Source organism: Cebus imitator, unplaced genomic scaffold (genome assembly GCF_001604975.1).
Source record: "Cebus imitator isolate Cc_AM_T3 unplaced genomic scaffold, Cebus_imitator-1.0 Scaffold312, whole genome shotgun sequence".
In the NCBI taxonomy this organism is placed as follows: Eukaryota; Metazoa; Chordata; class Mammalia; order Primates; family Cebidae; genus Cebus; species Cebus imitator.
Window position 1 is genome coordinate 1,800,012 of NW_016107627.1, and position 18,447 is coordinate 1,818,458.

General features: G+C 46.6%; 1 protein-coding gene and 1 non-coding gene across 6 annotated transcripts in view; both read right to left on the reverse strand.

Annotated features, from left to right (window-relative positions):
• Window positions 1-18,447, reverse strand: part of GGACT (gamma-glutamylamine cyclotransferase) — a 77,083-nt gene that overhangs the window by 30,654 nt on the left and 27,982 nt on the right. The window lies entirely within an intron of this gene.
• On the reverse strand, window positions 12,660-12,766 carry LOC119467633. Its single transcript, XR_005196178.1, has one exon. It is a non-coding gene; the product is annotated as a U6 spliceosomal RNA (small nuclear RNA).

Sequence of the window (18,447 nt, forward strand, 5' to 3'; positions counted from 1 at the left end):
AAAATGTAAGGGCTTGGTTTAATAAGTAATGGTTAGAAACGGCTATAGTCAAGCCATTGGGGTTTTTCCAGATTAAAACAAAAAGATTTTTCTTGGTCTCTGCTTTAATGTGAAATCACTGTCCCCAAGTCAGCCCTGCTGCATCAACACAGTGTGAGCCCAGCCCTTGCAGGACCAGAATCAGGAAAGGTGACTTCAGAATTCTGTAGCTGGGCATTGAGGGACAGAGTGTATGTCACATATAAAACAATGTACTATAACAGGCCTGAATTGAATTCTTGCGTCTACCCCTTTGACCTGTGGGTGTTTGGGGAAGTTTGTTGTTTGTTTGTTTTTAAGACAGGGTTTCACCATATTGGTCAGGCTCGTCTCGAACTCCTGATCTCATGTGATCTGCCTGTCTCAGCCTCCCTAAGTGCTGGGATTACAAGTGTGAGCCACCGCACCTGGGGAAGTTATTTCAAGTCCCTGAGCTTCCATTTCTTCCTATTCACCCCAAAGAGTTGACCTCCACTGATTGCTGACTGTGCAGGCATAAGCGCCTGATGACTATGAGTTCCCTCTTCCTTTGGGCCCTTCCTTATCTCTGTTCCCTCCTCAGGTTTCCACCTCAACTGTATCAAGATCTTCTTCTTCTGGAAATATCTACTAGCTATAGTCTTCTCAATAAAGCCCTGGAAAAAATAAAAATGAATATATTATAATTGGAGAGGCCATCAGGCAATATCAAGTGTGGTTGTGGCCTTAATGATTTTTCAAAACCAAGAAAAATGCTTGGGAAGGTGATACTACATAGAAATGATGGTGATTAAGCCACAGCAGATTAATTCCAACTCTGGGAAATCCGTCTTCTGCAGAAGATAGTATCTTATTTCTCTAAAAGAAAACCAGGCAATAAAATCCTTCATTTCTAGGAAAGAAACCAGACTGCTAGAATGACCAACTTAAAATTTTCTACATTTTATGTATTGAATTCAGTAGGTATATCCTTCATAATATAAAATTAGTTTGAGAACACTACTTATGCAATAAAAAATATTCGGTATTTCTAAGTTCTTTCATAAGGAAAACATCATTACTTTTCTGTGTTTTGAACAACACACACAGATACTAACAGGAAGAAACTTGTCCCCATAGGGCTGAGCCAGGATCAGTGTTAAGCACTGAAACAATTAATTCCCATTAAAGGATTAAGGCTCTCAGGTTCACTTTGAATCAGAAAAGCGAATCATGAATAAAATGGTGTACACCTAAGAGGCCGCTGGTCCCAGTTAGTAAGTTAGAGAACTGAAGAGCAACCCAGAGTGCAGAGAAGCAGAGCAGCCGCTGCCCCAGCAGCGAGAAGACGAGTGCGGTTTGTTTCACGGGACAAGATCGTCCTTCATGATGCTGTGGAAACATTGGGGGAGAGTCGGGTTTGCGTCCTAGGATGCCAGCGTTACCCCAACAGATGAAGTCCATGAAAGTAAATCTACAAAGCGTGTTCCAGCTCGCTACGTCATCATCCCTCGTGCATGGAATTCCTTATAGCATCTTACCGTTAATACGCAGAGTCAAAGAAAGACATGCATGAGACGTTAACATTCAGTCTGGAGAATTTTACTGTGGGTTCCTAGAGCCACCTGAGGGCACTGAACATCTCTGCAGACATCGTTCCCTGACGCTGATACATTAAGGATGAGGGAGGCCTGCTGTGGTTGGGACTTGGGCACCCTCCACTCTGGAATCAGAGGCCAAAGCTGAACCTCTGTCCCAAACCCACCTGGCCCGGACAATAGCAACACCTAGGGGACAGCACGGAGGTGGAACAGGCTCAGAGAGCCTCGAAAAGCTTTAGTTCAGTGAAATCTGGTTTCACATTGCCAATATTTGAGGAAATAAACACACTCCTGAGCATCCACCTGGCCTGGAGCTGCCTGAATTGCCGGTCACTTTTTCAGCAATTCTCCTTGAAGCACGGTCCATCTACAGTTTCGTATTTCATCACCCAGGCAGAATTTGAAAGTGATTACCAGTCCTTTGCATAACTGTTAGATTTTTCTTGCTTGATATTTTTCTTAGCCACCTGGTGGCAAGAGTGTAAAAGGCAGGATTTAAGAGTTTATGATGATAGTTTACACATCACAACTACCTCATATGCCTGGTGCACATTTAAAAGCCTGCATACACAGACCAGGAGAAGGGAAGAAGGAAGGGGCTTGTGTTTAACCAATTTACAAAAGGATCTTAAATAGACACCAGCTTCTAACACAAAAACCACCTTTATGAAAAGATGCCTCAAGAAAATATTCATCTTGTATATATGAAAACTTCGTGACCAGAGGAAATGTTAGTAAAATCTGTATGTCATCATGTCAAAGCGTGTTTTTTCCATGTGATAAATCAAACTACTAACAACACATACCGCCAGTTGGCAAGTTAAAACTTAGTTAGAAAAAGAAAAATGATTTGGACTTGGGTAACATGAAGCTCAGGCCCCTGCCAGAAGGGCTCTGCCACTGGCCGGGGAGAAACAGTTGCAGAATCAGAAACTCCTGGTCCAGAGGATGGCCCGGAAAAGAATTTATCTCTGTCTTTCTGTTTGCTGCATGACTTTGCTTTTGTCACTCAACATCTTGCGTCGAAATTGGCCCCAGCAGATCCTCGGCCCACCAGCCTCACGAAGGGCATGGCGATCATGGCTGTACACTAGTTTCAAGGACACCAACTGCTGCCCTCGTCCTTTGGTGACCACCAGCAGCCACACCCGGCACCAGCCCTGAGCACACGCAGCCACTCCACATGGTGGAAGCGGAGTGAGCAGCACATGCGATGCTGTGCATGTTGCTCTGAGAGAGGGCTTTTCTTATTTCATGGAAACCTTGTGTGTCTCTTCAGCAGCCACTTCCCCTCGCTCCCCCACTGTAACATTATTTTCCCTGGAGAAAACACCGAGTGTCTGATATAGTTACACATTAATTCTTCAGAAGTTTCTTAGAACTGTAGGAAACAGGTGAAAAAACAAAATGCCTTGAACTTTCAACTTGAGCCCAGCCTGTGCACATGAGGTGGGCCCTAAGGTCACTCTTTCCCCACGTGGCTTGGGGCGACGTGCCAGGGAGTGCTCGACCACATCCTGTTGGCGCTTTGATGCTTTCATTTTGTCACTTGCTAGTTTCTTTACAGCAAAGACAAGGGCTTCCTGCTAAGGCAGACCCCTTACCAGCACCACTGCATACCCCGGAAAAGTCCCTGGCAAAACACCTTTCTTCCATTATCCGAGCAGGCCCTGGTAAAACACTGGCGCCTTTGAAATCAGAGGCCAGGGCCTCCTCTCCACACTTCACTCAAGACACTGAACACTCACGGGTCTGGGAAATCAGACGGGCACTTGGTAGTCCCTGCTGCCATACCGGGCGCCCGAAATGCTCCTCAGCAACCATCCCTTGAGTTTTTACTCTTTGGCCATGCCAAATATAAATAACTTTTTCATGCCCTATCACTTTAAAGTCAATTGTGTTGCCACCTTTAAAATGTACAGTGACCAACAACTCAGACATGACCGTCCCCTGCATCCCCATGTCTGCTTTGAGTATAGAAAGGAATCGCTGGAAAAATCCCAAGATGCCAGGCCAGGGAATGAGCTCTATGCAAACAGGCAGGATGGAGAAACAGCCAGGGCCATGGCCCCAGATTCCAGGCGCGACTGTGGGAGCAGAGGTGCTGCCAGCCCCTGCTGCCTCCCAGTGGGACGCTCGGAAGGCACAGCAGAGGCCAGCAGCGGGAGCCAGAGCCAGGAACACATGCTGGGCAGGCGGCCAGCAGCCTGACACCCGAGACGCTGTCAGCCTCATCACACACGGCCCCCAACCTGCGGGCACAGCCTCAGGAACCTGGCTCTACTTGCGGCCCTACCTGTGGCTCAGAGGGGTCAACGCTGCCCTCAAGGAAGAGCCCTGACTCCATGCCCACCCCATGCCAAATGCTCCACTTACATTCTCACCTGATGCCCCAAACCACATAACCAGGTCGCCTTTCTCCCAGCTTCTCCCCCATTTTGTAGATGGGGAAGCTGGGGCAGAGATGAAGTGACTCACATAAGGTGACCCAGGCAAGGGCAGCAGGGCGTTCACACCTCCTTCCTGACCTCCACGTCCTAGAGCCCCTGAAGGAGGGCATTCCTCACTGCCCCAACCATTCCAGGGTCCCTGGCAGCCAGTGGCCTGGGCTGCCCCCAACACCAGGCTGCAGTCACATCCACCGTGGCCTTCAGAGTCCAGAAGGTGCCCTCAAGGTTCACTGAGCACCCCTGGGCTACCCGCCTGGCTTGTGCCATGGAACTGGCATTCAGACACTGCCACTGTCCTGAAATTCCCGATTTTGTCTTTGTGTTTTGTAAGCGAAGTCTGCTGGGATAACACAGCACTCCCGTGAGCTGCGGAGAGCCCAGGAGCATGGGATCCTGGTGGACCCAGGGTGTGGGGGGTTCTGGCATTGGGGAGAGGCCGGGTGAGCCATTGTGTTTCCCAATGCAAGTGGAACCTGCCCCCCGCAAAAGGAAGAAAGGGTTCTGAGAACACAAGACACCAAAGGCTCCACCATGTCCCTCCCTACCCACGTGTCAGCCAACCACATACTCGGACCATGACACAGAAGGCCAGGGCAACCTGCTGGGCCACCCACTGTGCCTTCCCCTCTCTGCTTTCCTCCATCAGTAGGTTAAGGCAGCGTTGGTAGAATCTGTGCATCTCAAAAGGGGGAAAACAGCTAATTTTCTGATAAGAATGAAATAAATATGCATGAATAAGTTATGAAAAGCTGTCATTTCTGTAATTTCATGAGTTAAATGCATTGAACACATGCACTGAAACTGAAAAACTATGCCGAGAATGTAATAATAAGGAAATAGACTGGGTGCCGTGGCTCATACCTATAATCCCAGCATTTTGGGAAGCTAAGGTGGGAGGATCACTTGAGCCCAGGAAGTCGAGGCTGCAGTGAGCCATGATCTCACCACTGCACCCAGCCTGGGCCTGAGTGAGACCCTGTCTCTGAATAAATAACAAATAATAGTAAAACAAAATATAGCATATATAATAAAATAATGCTTTGCTTTTAGTAACTAAAATCCTCTAGGCCAAGTTGAGAGGGTGGGCCGCGAGTCCGCAGAGGGAAGGACTGCCACCTATTCTGGGTCCCTCAACTGCACCTTTTCTGGCTTTTCAACAAGGGCATCGCACGGCCTATCCTCACCACGCCTCTAATCCACAGCTCCTAGAGGGTGGGATCTTGCCGTCTCTTCTTTTCACCCCCCTATGTCATCTGGCGTGGCCTGGCGCATGCAGTAGGCACTTCATAAACACCGCAGGAAGCCACGGGGCCATCCCACGCAGCCCAGATTCCCACAGAGGCACCATGGGCCTTTGGGCTGTTGGGAATCCTTCAAGTTCTCCTTGTCTCAAACCCCACAGGTTCAAACACAGCCCAGGGGGCACATTCACAGGCCCTGGATTCAGTGCCAACTCTGCCACCTCTTCCTTCCCACAAGAGAGCCAGGTCGCCAGACCCTCAGACCAGGCCTGGGAGCAGGGCAGAAGCAGGAGTGTGGAGCAGCCAGGTGGGATGGCACCGGCTAAGCCTCAGCCCGTTATAGCCACTGAAAACCCGCAAAACTCACCTCCAGAGACCAGAGCAGAGGGGCTGGGGTACTCACCGCTGAGAGTACAGGGCCCTCCGGGAGGATGGAAGTGTTCTTTGTATTGATTTGGGCAGTGGTTCCATGGGGGATATGTTTGTCAAAATCATTGACCTATCTATGCACTTAATCTGTGGATCTTGTTGTGTGCAAATTACACCTCAGAGAAAGGTGACCTAAAACCAAGACTGACTGAGCTCACGGGAGGCCAGCAGGGCCTGTGCAGGCCTGGGCTGCCCTTACTGTGTGTTCTTGTCAGCGCTCAGCAAGCTTCACAGCCCGGAATCAGAAGCTGAAGCTCATCTTTTCTTTAGGGTTTCCACAAGCACCCAAGTCTGTCCAAAGCCTTTCTGCAGATTTGTGCTGGCTTCCCTTACACTCAGTTGCTTTCTGGAGATATTCAACAAGACAAGAACAAGACTTATCTGTCACCCGGCTGCGTGGAAAGAGAGCAGCAGGGTCAAGGTCGAGCAGGCTGGGAGGCATGAGGCGGGCACTGCAGGCCTGGGCACCGGGATGGGGACCAGGGCTTTCTCTGCCTACTGAGGGCCCCACACACACCAGCTGCTGACCAAGCAGTGAGTTCCCACGAAGAAACACAGCAAACGGTTTGCCTTTTAGAATATTTTTCCAGGCCTGCTGGAAGACGGTGCAGCAATCACACGCTGGCAGTTGCTCAAAATATGTTTATTCTGCCCGGGGCGGCAAAACCCCAGGCAGCCGGGAAAAGCCAAGAATCTGTGGCTTGTCCCAGCCCGCCCTCTGCTTGTTAAATAGGACACCCAGGTCTGGCTGATGGCAGGCAACTTCTCTTCTACCTTGTGTGCTCCCAAAGGTCTGGATTGTCTCAACTCTGGCAGGAGGCAAGGGAGGCCTGGGAACGCCACCTGTGCCTTTCTGCTGTTCATTTTTCTAGAGCATGGCTGCTTTTCATTTGGAACCTTTGGGTTAGAAATACCTTGACTGAGTTTCGAAACAGGAATAAATATACATTAGTGTTTTGTTTTTCAGAAACATCTGAAGGTTGTATTGACTGAACATGGTTTTTCTATGACTGTTTTGCTTTCTTGAGAAATGGAGAATCCAACTTTAAGTTAGAAAAAGCACAAAACAATTACAAAATATCACAGTAATTCTCTAGGTGGTTTGCTGACAATATTCTAGAAAGATGTGAATACATATAAGAATGTTCAAGCAGCTCTCGGATAATCATTTTAGAAGTTAAACCTACTTAAAAGTGAAGAAAGATAAATTACAGATACCAGCGAGGCCCCTGGCGAGGCTTGGGCCAGTGTACCCTGTATTTGGCAGCTTCACCATCTGGTTGCTTTGAGGGGATCAAGTCCCCTGGAGAGAGGCTGGACACAGTGGGTACAAAAATAGTGAGATCCCCATAAACATGCACAATTATATGCCCCTAAAATTTAAAATCAAAAAAATTTAAGAACTAAGACCAATAAACAGAGATCAAAGCCACATGCCTGTCAATCATCTGGGAAGAGGCCCACCTGACCCAGGCCAAGCGGGCAAAGCCACAACAGGATGGGTAGACTGCAAGCACATCCAGGGGGCGCAGGGTCCACAGGAGAGCCAACCAGGGGGCCACCACCCAACATCATGGAGCAGAATAAATATATCAGCGTGAATTAAAGTATTTCAGAGACTACTTTCAAAGATAAGCACCAAATACAACTGCAAGATATCAAATTTAAAATCCCTACGAATGCCACCCCCACTATGCATGGAGCCTGGGCACAGCTTAGAAACCACCACCCATGGGCTGGGTGCTGGTAGCTCATGGCTGTAGTCCCAGCACTCTGGGAAGCTGAGGTGGGTGGATCACCTGAGGTCAGGAGTTCGAGACCAGCCTGACTAACATGGTGAAACCCCGTCTCTACTAAAAATACCAAATTAGCCAGATGTGGTGGTGCATCCCCGTAATATTCCAGCTACTCCAGGGGGCCGAGGCAGGAGAATCGCTTGAACCTGGGAGGTGGAGTTTGCAGTGAGCCAAGATCACACCATTGCACTTCAGCCTAGGCGACAAGAGTGAAACTCCTCAAAAAAAGAAATCAATAAACCACCACCCATGTGGCCCAAACTGCTTATCCACTTCAAACCAGCACAGCATCATCCTAACCCAGGGGCTCGCTGCTGGTTGGCACTGCCAGCCAGGACCCCACATCCCACTGCCCAGAAACATGAAATCAGGAGCTAAAAGGAACCGTAAACCCAACTGGCCACTGAAAGCTGGGCAGCAAGTTGTACTGTAGCCACGCGGCCTTCCACGCCAATGGCAGGGGACTGGGTCAGTGTCCAGCCAGACTCCGCCTCCAGCGGACTCCCTAAGGCAGAACTCCTTTTGGTGCAATAACAGGTTTGCCTTCTGCATCGCCTTTCGCTAAGAATAGTATTAAAACCAGTTTAAACCTCCAAAAAGATGCTGATTACCCAGAGACCATGTAGCCAGAGGCGGCAGACGAAAGAAAGGAAAGCAACTCAGAAAAGTCCATTGCTTACATCAGTGCACTCAAAGAGATGAGACCTCATCCCCAACACACATGGGCGCACACACATGATGCCATTTTCACACATTTGGAAACAAGAAACATTCTTAAAAGCATAGAACTCAAAATTAGGCCTGATTAAGTTTTTTGTATGAATTACTTTGTTCCCAAAGCATTCAAATCCTTTCAGTGCTTGTATAATTATCCCAAGTTAAATTCAATTTAAATGGCTTAGAGAGAAGTTAAGACTCTGAACTACAAGGAAGAAGGGAAGAGGGGAGGCAACTCAGGGTGTTTCCCTGAGTGAGCTTCCACACTCCCCATGTAGAGCGGGTCCATCTGCTACATTCCTGTGAGTTCTGAACGCACACCTGGCCAGTGTGCGCTGGCGGCAGCCTGAGTTCTGAGGCCAAAACGTCCAGAAAAAGGCATTGAGCTGGAGGTACTGGCCCTTCTCAGGAAACTGGATGTGCTGAATGAATTAAATCTGACCCAATTATACACTGCACCCTCCCCCAAAACAAAACAAAACCACTTTTAAAAGCTCCATTACAGCCAGAAACCACTGACAAAAGCCAGGTCAGGCTGAAGCCAACCACACCCATCTTTGGGTTTACAACTCCTTGGCCTCCCCGGTGTTGGGGGTGGATCCCAGGACCCTAGATATTATTTAAAAGCACACTTGGGTATATACTTGGCTTTTGAAAGCACTTAAAAGCACACGCATGGGCCACCCCCGAGACAGCGGAATGGGCTGTGAAAATGTGCAAGGCCCCAGCGGCTGCTGTGTGGTTAGCATGGAGAGGCGGCTCTCCCAGCTGAGGCCCTTCCTCCAATCCACTTGCTTCAGAAACAGCAGAACAGCAGCTTTGCTTTTCATTATTGAGGTTTTTTTTTTTCCAAAAAATTTACAGTGTTCTTTCATCAGGAAGTTAAAGTCATCTATACTCAGCCATTTTCTGAAATGAACAGCTCAAGCATGTGAGGCATTTCACTTTTTTGGGAGGGGCCTATGAAAGTTTTGTCATTTCTCTCATCCATAACTACTATCTTAATTAAAAACAAACAAAAAACAAAAAAAGCCATAATGTATACTTAAACAGACACTTTAAAAAAAAAAAAAAAAAAAAGACACTCTCCTCTCTGCTCCTAAGCTGTCCAAGCCAAGAAAACCTTTTCCCTGGCAAGGGCCTAGTACAAGTGGCAAGGTGAGGAGACCACTAGCCCCTTCCTACCTGCCGGAGCTGGTATGAACAGACTTCACCTCGGCCCTCAGCAACTTCCCAGAAAAGAAGGAAAAAAGGATTTCTCCTGGGAGACCATGCTTGAGTGACCACAAGACAGCTAAGGCGCGACTAAAGTCCTAGTTGAAGCACCTTAAAAATGTTCAACTCCTTGCTGGTCCTTTGAATGGGTCCCCTAAAATCCAGGACCCCCAGGCTGTGGTGTCCAGGAAGCACCTGTGCCAGGCAGAGGAGGGCCAAGGAGCAGGGCACAGTTGCCCAAAGAAGCTGCTCCTGTCCCTTGGATGTTCAGGGTTTTTCTTTAAAATTCATGCAAACTTGGCATTGTTTTAACATAACAATGGTTTCACTTATTTTCAGGTTAAGGAATTTCTCTCTCCTTCCCTCTGCCCCCATTTAAAGGCAATTCCCTAGGGAGCAGGTCCCTGCCTCACAGAGGTGGCAAGACTAGTGCAGTCAGGTAGGCTATACCTCCTCCCCTGACCTAGCACCCAGGAAGGAAGCTGCCTGGCTGAGGTTGCTCCCTGTGGGCACCCTCCCTCCAGACCCTGCTGGGGAGACAGAACATTCATTGGATGGAGGCTGCCAGGCCATCTCCAGGAACTGATTTTCTTCTCTCTTGGTGAAATGAGGAATTCACAAACTGGACCTCCAACAGCTTTGTGATGAGGCAGGTGTTACTGTCCCATCCCACATGTGGGAAACTGAGGCTTGGAAGAGTTATTTAACTGACATAGCAAAGCAGTTACATGGAATGGGCTGGATGTAAGCCAGGGCTTGATCCAAAATCCACACGCCATCCCCCAGCATACCCTGTGGTCAACCCAAAGAAACAGGGAGGTTCTCGGCTCAAGAAAAGACTTAAGCTGTAGGTGGTTCTCTCAGCAAACACTACCACTGAGATGTAATGATGGTGACCTGTGTCATGAGCCCTGTCATCAGACCCCACCTATTGATCCTGTGCAATAGGCTGTGCTTTGAGTCCTTCTCTTTCCAACTTTAAAAACCAAAGCTAGATGCAAAGTTTTTCTAAGGCAAGGAGCACTTGCCAGCCACTTAGCATTTCTGTTAAGATCATCTGCCCAGTGCTCAGGACATCCAGGCTGGCTGGTAGGCCATTCGTTCATTCACTCATTCAGGAGATGCTGAGCATCTACAACAGGCCAGGCATCCGAAGACAGAAAAAACAACAGTCCTTGTGGGGCAGCAGAGACGCTGAGCCCTGATGAGAGGGCACTCTGCAGTGGGGACAATGAGTCCCATATCAGGACCAGGCATCAAGTCACCTGCAGGAGAGGGTGACCCAGGCAAGCAGCAGAGCCTCTGGGGATATGCAGGAGCAGGCAGGTCAGGTGGAGGGTGGCTGAGGAGGGGAGGGGACCTGAGCAGAGCGGACAGTGGGCTGTCAGAGGAACAGTAAGCACACCGGTGGGCAGGGCAGGGCCCGGGCCTCCAAGGGCCTTCTGTGGTATCTTATGGAGCCAGATATTAGCTTCTGTGTGATGAGAGCCATTTGAGTGTGTTGAGTCTGGCCTCTGGCACAGAGGTTCGTTTGGCTGTTACTTCTATTTTTTTGTTTCTGATACAGAGTCTCATTCTGTTGCCCAGGCTGAAGTGCGGTGGTGCGATCTTGGCTCACTGCAACCTCCACCTCCCGATTCAAGCCAGGCTTCTGCCTCAGCCTCCCAAGTAGCTGGGACTATAGGCGCGTGCAAATACCCAGCTATCAAGGTAGTTTAATATTTAAAAATCAGTCAATGAATTGCCATAGAAACAGATTAAAATGGAAAAACCACATGATGATCTCAATAAATACAGGATAAGCACTTGACAAAATTCAGCAAATTAATGATAAAAATTCTTAGCAAACTAGAAATAAAAGAGGATGTCCTCAATCTAATAAAAAGGCTAAGTCTATGGAAAATCTACAGCTAATATCCTTCTTGTTATGGTGAATAATCAAATACTTCCCCGTGAGACTAGATGCAAGCAAGGATGTCTACTCTTCCCACTTCTGGAGGTTCTAGCCAGGGTAACACAGGAACAAAAAGAAATAAAAGGCATACACTTCAGAAAGAAAGAAAACTATCCTTTTGCAGTTAAAATAACTATCAGAATAGAAAAATCCCAAGAAAATCTAACAAAAGTTTACTAGAACTAATGAGGTTAGCAAGGTTTTAGGGTGCAAGGCTGATATACAAACGTCAATGGCATTCTGGCAGGGGAAAACTGGAACTTGAAATTTAAAAATCCAGTATCATGTATAGTATCAGCGAAACGTGAAATACTTAGGGTCCAACTGAACAAACTATGTGCAATACCAGTGAACTGAAAATTCCAAACACTGATGAGAGAATTTCAGTATCTAAATAAATGGAGAGATATACCATGTTTTGATGGATCATTTTTCACTGTTAGAATGTTAATTCTCTGTAAATTGAGTTAAAGATTCAACATAATCTTAATGAAAATCTCAGTAGGTTTTTTTTTTTTTTAGAAATTGATGAGCTAATAAAAGATAAAGAGTGTAATTGGGTTGTTTATAATGTAAAGGATAAATTCTCCATGATGTGCGTATTTCACATTGCATGCCTGTATCAAAATCTGTAACCCATAAATATATACATCTACTATGTACCCACAAAAATTAAAAATAAAATAAAGCTTGTATAAACATTTGAAGGATTTGGAATAGCCAAAACAACACTGAAAAAGCTAAACAACGCAGCAATCCCATTACTTTACTGGGTATATATCCAAAGGATAATAAATCGTTCTATTATAAAGACACATGCACACAAATGTTCATTGCAGCACTGTTTACAATAGCAAAGACCTGGAACCAACCCAAATACCCATCGATGATAGACTAGACAGGGAAAATATGGCACATATACACCATGGAATACTATGCAGCCATAAAAACGAGTTCGTGTCCTTTGTAGGGACATGGATAAACCTGGAAACCATCATTCTCAGCAAACTGACAGAAGAACAGAAAATCAAACACCGCATGTTCTCACTCATAGGCGGGTGTCGAACAATGAGAACACATGGACACACGGAGGGGAACGTCACATACTGAGGTCTGTTGGGGAGGACTAGGGGAGGGACAGTGGGGGGTAGGGAGTTGGGGAGGGATAACATGGGGAGAAATGCCAGATAAAGGTGATGGGGATGGAGATATATATATATGAAAAAGCTAAACAAAGTTTCTCTTTTTTTTTTTTTTTTTTTAATATGGAACGCTTCATGAATTTGCGTGTCATCCTTGCACAGGGGCCATGCTAATCTTCTCTGTATCGTTCCAATTTTAGTATATGTGCTGCCGAAGCGAGCACTCTTTTTTTTGTTTTTGAGACAGAGTCTTGCTGTGTTGCCCAGGCTGGAGTACAGTGGTGCAATTTTTGGCTCATTGCAACCTCCGCCTCCCAGATTCAAGTCATTCTCATGCCTCATCCTCCCAAGCAGCTGGGACTATAGGCGTGTACCACCATGCCTGGCTAATTTTTTCTTTAAATTTTTGGTAGAGACGGGGTTTTGCCATGTTGACCAGGCTGGTCTCAAGCTCCTGGCCTCAAGTGATCCGCCAGCCTGGGCCTTCCAACGTGCTGGGATTACAGGTGTGAGCTACCATGCCCAGCCCAAAGTTTCTATTTCAATACTTACTAGAAAGTTTCAGTAAATAAGATAGTGTGGAATTAGAGAAAAGATATGCATTAAGGTTAATGGAACATTTCTTTCTGAGATAATGAAAGTGATGCGGAATTAGTGGTGAGGGCTGCACAACTCTCTGAATATACTAAAACCCACTTGTACACTTTAAAGTGGTGACTTTTATGCTGTGTGAATTACTTCAATTAAAAAAATACATAAAAAATAGGCCAGGCGCGGTGGCTCAAGCCTGTAATCCCAGCACTTTGGGAGGCCGAGGCGGGTGGATCACGAGGTCAAGAGATCGAGATCATCCTGGTCAACATGGTGAAACCCCGTCTCTACTAAAAATACAAAAATTAGCCAGGCATGGTGGCAGGAGCCTGTAATCCCAGCTACTTAAGAAGCTGAGGCAGGAGAATTGCCTGAACACAGGAGGCGGAGGTTGCAGTGAGCCGAGATCGCGCCATTGCACTCCAGCCTGGGTAACATGAGCGAAACTCCGTCTCAAAAAAAAAAAAAAAAAATACATAAAAAATCAATGGAACAGAGTCCAGAAGTAAACCCCCACTGTAGGGTCAACTGTTTCCAATAAAGGTGCCAAAGTAATTCAATGCGGAACCTACAGTCTTTTAAACGAATGGTGCTAGAACAACTGCTTATCCATATGGAGAAAAATAGGTTTTTAAAAACCTCTTATCTCACTCCCTATATATAAATTAACTCAAAATGTATCCAAATGCAAGAGTTAAACCTTCTAGAAAAGAAATCTTTTGGCTGGGCATGGTGGCTCATGCCTATAATTCAAGCACTTTGGGAGGCCAAGGCTGGCGGATCATGAGGTCAGGAGATAGGAGACCACCCTGGCTAACACAGTGAAATCCCATCTCTACTAAAAATATGAAAAAAAAAAAATAGCCAGGCATAGTGGCATGCGCCTGTAGTCCCAGCTACTCGGGAGGCTGAGGCCCAGAGAGTCACTTGAACCTGGGAGGCAGAGGTTGCAGTGAGCCAAGATTGCACCACTGCACTCCAGCCTGGATGACAGAGCAAGACTCCACAAAAAAAAAAAAAAAAAAAAATATTTTGATAAGACACAAAAAGCACAAATAATAGAAAACACTAATAAGTTTTGACTTCAAAATTTAAAACACCTGCTTCAAAAGTCTCAGGTGAGTAAATGAAAAGGCAAATATAGACAGAAGAATTATCTGCCAAATAAAGGACTGTTATCTAAAATACACAAAGAACTCTTACACCGCAAGAAGAAGAAAAATAACTCAATTAAAAGTGGGCAAAACAGCTGGGTGCTGTAGTCTTCGCTATTTGGGAAGCTGAGGCAGGAGGACTGAGCCCAGGAGTTAGAGACCAGCCTGGAAACACACAAGACCACGTTTCCAAAAAACCCAAAACCAAACAAACAAAATGGGCAACAGATTTAAACTCACACTTCACCAAAGAGCTGTGAATCTCATGTAAGCACATGAACAGATAGAGGCTCTCTATCATTAATTATGAGGGAAATGCAAATAAAAACCACAAAGAGATACCATTAGCATGGTGAGATTGAAAAGACTGTTAGTACCAAGTGTGGCAAGGTGTAGAGTAACTGAAACTCTCATACATTGCTTCTGGGAATTCAGAATGGTACAGCAGCTGGGGAAAGCAGTTTGACAGTGTCTTATAAAGTCAAACATACATTTACCATACAACCTAGCAATTTCACTTTGGGGAACAGACCCAAGGTAAATGAAACTCATATATTCACGTAAAGACCTGTACGTGACTGGAGGACATCAAGTGAAATAAGCCAAGCATAGAAAGATACTACATGTTCCTGCTCACATGTGGAATCTGAAAAAACCTGACCTCCTAGGAACAGAATGGTGGTCACCCGAGGCTGAGGCAGCCAGGGGGAGTGGGGATGGAGAGAGGCTGGTTAGAGGGCACACATCACAGTCAGATGAGAGGAGTTAAAGAAAAAAAGAAAAATGTCCAGAATAGGCAAACATACAGAAACAAAAACAAGTAACTGCCTGGGGCTGGGTGTAGGGTGGTGGATGAAGAGGATGGAAGAGGAGAGAAATAGGGAATGGCTACTAATGGTTATGGAGTTTCTTTAATGGATGATGAAAATGTTCTAAAATTCATCACGGTGATGAATTTTGAGTCACGGCATAGTGCTGATGATGGTAAATGCAGCTCTGCACAACATCCTAAAAAAACCACTGGACTATGCATTTTAATTAATTTTTTTGAGAAGGAGTCTTGCTCTGTCGCCTAGGCTGGAGCTCAGTGGCATGATCTCAGCTCACTGCAACCTCTGCCTCCTGGGTTCAAGTGATTCTCCTGCCTCCTAAGTAGCTGGGATTACAGGTGCACGCCACCATGCTTGGCTAGTTTTTGTATTTTTAGTAGAGATGGGGTTTCACCATGTTGGCCAGGCTGGTCTCAAACTCCTGACCTCAAGTGATCCACCTGCCTTGGCCTCCCAAAGTGCTGGGATTACAGGTGTGAGCCACCACACCTGGCAGATACAAAAGTCTTAGAAAAAGAAATCTAGCTGTTAAAAAAATTTTGTGTTACATGTAATTCAGTTATGTATACCAGTTTAACAGCCAATAACTAGAAAGAACCCAAATGTCCATTAACTTGAGAATGCTTAAACACACTGAAGTGTACAGATACAATAACATGCATAAATCTCAAACACATCAGCTGCCTGAAAGAAGCCAGACACCACAGACGGCATCCTATATGATTCCATTACATTCTGGAAAAGGCAAGCCATGGGGGCAGAGCAGAGGCTGCAGGGGCTGCTGCTGGGGAGGGAGACTGACTGCAAAAAGGTCTCAGAAGCTTTCGGGGAGTTGGACAGGACCTGCATCTTGAGTGTGGTGGTGATGACATGAGATATATATTTATCAAAATTTGTTGAACCTTTAAAAAACATGCACTGAACTTTAAACAGTAAATGAGCAAATTTTGTCTGTAAATCAAAAAAGCTGAATTATTTTGGGGAAAAGCCCCTCCCAAACATCAGCATTTGAACAAAGTCCTTCAATCTCCAGGATCTGGCTCACTTTTCTGCAGTGTGTTGCTGCTCCAGAAACATTAAGCCTTTTCTTCTTTGCCACATAGGCCCGTCTGTTCCTCTCTTCCTATTTGTGTGAATACAGCTGGAAGTCTCTTCATATTCTCCTTTCTTAGCTTTTTACCCAGGAGCTTAACTCAAGTCTACTTCCAGAGCTACCAGGGAATGAGCAGGGAAGGAACCCCCATGGGAGCTGTGCGTTTCTCCCAAGCCCTGAGGGCTACACGAGGGGGTGAGCCCTGTGGGTTTGTATCCATTGTTTTCACTGGGGCTGCTCCTGGCTGGGGAGGGTGGCAGCTTTGCAGTTCTGCTGTCACTGGGCTCTGTGCGATCCCTTTAGCCTGCCCAGGTTTTATTCTGGACATTTCCATTCCCTCACATAATCTAGCTTTGTTTCTCTAGACTCTTGGCCAAGGTTTTTGGTGTCAGTGTGTTCCTGGGACATGCTGTCCTGAAGTACAATGGAGTCATTTTCTAAAGAACCAGCACACGTGATCTAACAAGACGGATGTGTGCGGGGGAAAATATGGGTCAGAATCTTTGCAATTGGGAACATCTCTGATAGCCCAGGCTGCGCGTCTCCTCCAGGGCCTGGGATGGTGGGCTGTCATTTCATCACAAGCACGGCTCCTAGACCACTCACGCAGCCCAGGAACATGCGCTTCTTCCCCCAGCTCCCGACTCTGCATTCGTGGTGAAGCTTGTGGCTACGCCCACCTAAATCTCAGCAAGCAACAGTACTCCCTGGGCATTTTAACCTCTCTGTTTCAGTACTTCCAGCTCCATTGCTATTATTTTACCAATGATTATCTACAAGCCTTTCTTGAACTTTGTGTTATATTTCCTTTCAGTTATCATTTTCTGGTATAAGCAACATTTCCATATGAGTTAGGAATGGCCCCAGAGAGCTGCTTACACCTGACTTGGTAACAGTGAACTGTATGGTATGTGAATTATTTCTCAATAATGTAAAAATAATGCAATGAGCAAATATAAAAACACTGAAATTGTTTCTGTCATAAAGGTAATGGTTAATGGATGAAGATGCCTCTTCATCCTGCCTCTTCACCCCCATTTTCAGCTGTCTAATGCTGTGTCTTCCCAGCGTTTCTGGGCATGTGGCCTTGTCTTACTTGGGGCTATGAACACCAGGATGAGATTCTGAAATGTGCAGCACAGGCTAAACATCCAGCAAGTGGTCCTGGTTCCCTTCTCTGATCAAGAGAATGCCATCCTCAGAAGATGTATGCAGCAGAGATTCCTGCACTTAGAAGAACCCAGCAGTGGGAAGGCTGGGATGCCCTTCACTCCTCCAGCCGGGGACCCTGGAGGGGCAGGGGTGCTGCTCAGTGGGGAGCTGGGGCTCACGACCTTGGCAAATGACTCAACCTCAGCCTGGATCTCCTTCTCTGTCCAGTGAGACCCCAGCACTTCCCAGAGAAGGGGAGATCCCCCGGAGCACACTAGTGCCAAGCACAGGTGGGTTTAAGCAGTGACAGTTGTTCTGAATGAAATCAAACAAACAGGAAGTCATCAACGGTGCTCCAAGTTCATGCTGCAGAGTCTCCTGCCCTCGGAAGAGGCAGTGTGCAACTGTGCGTTCAAAAGGACTGGATTCCAGGCAGCCCCTGGGTGACCTCACTTGACCTCATTGGGGTTTAGGTGCCTCTAAATGGGGACAGAAACTCTTATTTTGCCTCCCTTGCAAGCTTCACCCTAAAGCTCAAATTAATGGAGGTACACAGAAGTTGTGAAATTTTGTTCTATAAAATGGCAAGCCCCTATCCACTGCCTGCGTGGACCCTGACAGAAACTACCCTAGATATTCTCTACAGCTAAGCTCGGTGGAGGGCTAAGACTTGATTTCCATTTTCATAAATATACCTTAGTTTTGCACAGAAAAAAAAATTTTTGCCTTGCATGAACACCATTCTCTCCAAACCTGGCACCAGCAAGGATCATTCCTGGAACCTCATGCAGCACCTGTGATTCACCATATATACTTCACCCACCTTCACAGCACCTGCGGGCTTTACCTCTGAGGACACTGAGACAGGCAGCACAGGCAGCTCCTCCAAAGTCACACTGCTGGTTAAGAGTGAGGCATGAGGCCAGGCGCAGTGGCTCACCCCTATAATCCCAACATTTGGGAGGCCAACACGGGCAGATCACCTGAGGTCAGGAGTTTGAAGACCAGCCTGGCCAACATGGCAAAACCCCATCTCTACTAAAAATACAAAAATTAGCCAGGCATGGTGGCAGGAGCCTGTAATC